Source organism: Micromys minutus (genome assembly GCF_963924665.1).
Source record: "Micromys minutus genome assembly, chromosome: 7".
NCBI lineage: Eukaryota > Metazoa > Chordata > Mammalia > Rodentia > Muridae > Micromys > Micromys minutus.
Window position 1 is genome coordinate 25382671 of NC_137976.1, and position 2856 is coordinate 25385526.

Here is a 2856-nt window from a genome sequence, read left to right on the forward strand (position 1 = left end):
TCTATAAGAAATAATGGATTCCTCTCTGGTTTTGAGCAATTAGTGCCATAAAGGGTCCTATACTTAGGAAAGATAAAAAAAGAAACCAAAAGATTGAGAAAAGAATCACTGAAAATATAAAATTTTAGAAACTTTGCTGTTTTATATAAGTGGAAATAGTTAATTTACAAAGAGATCTCTAATCATATAAATAAAACGGTAGTATTCATTTTTATCAATCAATAATTTACTGTGGGAACATTGAAAATTATTAAGAAAAAGCTGTCGTTGTCATTGAGGAGGTCAGCAGTGTTGTGCAGACCCACACTTAAACCATCCCATACAAATGAGGTCCTTTCTTTGATTTTTAAATACCTCAAGGCAAATAGCACAGTCTTTTTCTGGCTCAAATAGATCTAATTACCTCTAATGACCCTGTTATATTTTATTGGATATCTGTGATGCAGGTGCTTTTGCTTAAATCTAAAGTTGAATTTTATAGCAATTTTGTGAGAACTCATGGGCCAATGAAGAAAAATTAGTAGACTCTCTTCCACAATACCCTTTCTAGTATTGTGTGTTTTCTACTGTGATAAATATAATATGGTAGACACTGACAGAAGAGTAAGATATTCTTGAATCTCGGTGAGTTAAAAAAAAAGGTATAAGACAAGTTGATTTTGAGCTAATGTAGACTAGACCCTATGCCTTATACATAGTTGGTAAGTACTCTACCCCTGGGCTACAGTGGAAGCCTAAAATGGCCTTCAGAACAGAACCTGACCTGGAATGGATATTCAAACGCCAATGACAGGGGACAGCACACACATAATTTCAGATTTTCAAGACATGTTTGTGAGGGAAATTGTATTTAGGCATTAAAGTTAAGTTAAGGATGGGCGAGGGTACTGGAAGGTTATTTGAGTTATGAATAACAGAAGATAAGGGGCCTTGCAAAGGAACTACATATTTTAAATGCTGTGCAAACCCAGGTACACTTGTCAGGATGAAAAGGCTAATTTGCTGGAGGTTAAGAGAATAGTAGGGAAAGGTAGAGCGATAAATAAATGGCTAAAAACTGGTTTGATTTTGTAGATAAACTGTGAATTATTGAATATACTGTTTTGTTTAGTTGTGTCCAGTCTTGCTAAATTTATTCTCAGCTATCCTAGTATCCCTATTTTAGCTCAGGTACTCCTCAAGTTTGTTGTATTATTTCTGCCTTGGCCTCTCTCCTAAATTTGCAAGAAATACAGGCACGTGGCATCATACCCAGTTTCACTAAGAACTTTCACTAAGTAGAAAACTATTGTATTATATATATGTGTGTGATATATATATATATATATATATATATATATATATATATATATATATATATATATATATATATATATATATATACTTTCCATTTTAGCCCTTGTACTATTTATGACTTAGAGATAATAAATATTATTCATCAATGCTTCGAGAGTCATGAATTAAACATTAACCCCACAGGCCAGCAGCCTGACACGCCACGCGGTCCCTCAGTCTCCCACTGTCGCCTCCCCAGCCATGGCACAGGAAGGACCTTGCCACACTACGGCAGCAGCAAGGCACAACACGCTCGACTTCATGCTTGGCACCAGAGCTGAAGGGAGGCCATTCTGAAAGACCTTCAGTCCATTTTTCAGGAGCAGCAGAAGGCAGAGTCAGTGCACACCTGGCAGAACCATGGATATTTAGCAACTTACAGGAACAAGAATGAATGGCAGCTTTGCCAATTTGAGAATTTACCCACATGGATTGGTGTTGCTGGGTCTTCAGAGTTATGACAGTGATGTGCAAGGCAAACACGAAACTCAGAGCCTTTTGAATAAAATAGAACAAAACAAATGAAAGAATTGAATCAAGACGGTACTGGGCAGGTGAAGCGATTACCACCCATAGTTCGAGGAGGGGCTGTTGACAGACACTGGCCGACTGCTGATGGGCCCTGGCTGAGTAGGACATAGATGAAGTGATGTATGATGAAGATTCGCCTTATCAGAACATTAAAATTCTACACTCAAAACAGGTTGGGAATAATCTCATCCTCAGCGGCGATGTTAATCTGGCAGAGAGTGACTTGGCATATGCCTGGGCCATCATGGGCCGTGGTAAAGAAGACGACACACTGGCAAAGATGTACTGATTCTGGGAGGTAGAGATGGAGGTATATTGTGTGAAATTGTCAAACTGAAACCAAAGATGGTCACTATGGTAGATTGACCAAATGGTAATTGATGGATGTAAGCAATCATGCGGAGAACTTGTGGCGATGACTCAGACAATCTTAAAGGAGACTGCAATCAGGTTCTTATAGAAGACAGTATGCGAATACTGAAGAGGTATGCCAAAGAAGGGAGAGAGTTTGATTATGTGATTAATGATTTGACAGCTGACCCTATCTCTACATCTCCAGAAGAAGATTCTACCTGGAAGTTTCTCAAACTGATTCTAGACCTGTCGATGAAGGTTCTGAAACAGGATGGAATTTCACACAGGGAAACTGTGTCAACTTGACTGCAGCCCTGTCATTTTATGAAGAACAACTGGGGCTCCTGTATTGTCCTGTGGAATTCTCAAAAGAGAATGACTGTGTCCCTTCATAGTTGGGATTGTGGGTATTTTACACTGTTTGGAAGAAAGCTAAGACTTAAAGATGAGCATCCCCTGAATGACGTGTGCTGTAAGCCACTCCCCCAACCTCCATATGCAGAATAAGCTATCCCATGAGTCGGGAATTCAGTCCATGAATTCCTTCAAGTGGTTTTCATTTTTAATTATTATTTTTAATTTAAAAGAGCCAATGGGAAAAAATGTATATTCTGATGAGTTTGGGTGTTAATTTTT

At 38.3% G+C, this 2856-nt stretch overlaps 1 pseudogene across 1 annotated transcript; it reads left to right on the plus strand.

Moving 5' to 3' along the window:
* Positions 1 to 1536: 1536 nt before the first annotated feature.
* Positions 1537 to 2615, plus strand: LOC308422622 (spermine synthase-like; annotated as a pseudogene). Its single transcript has one exon. The product of its transcript is annotated as a spermine synthase-like (transcript).
* Positions 2616 to 2856: the final 241 nt, after the last annotated feature.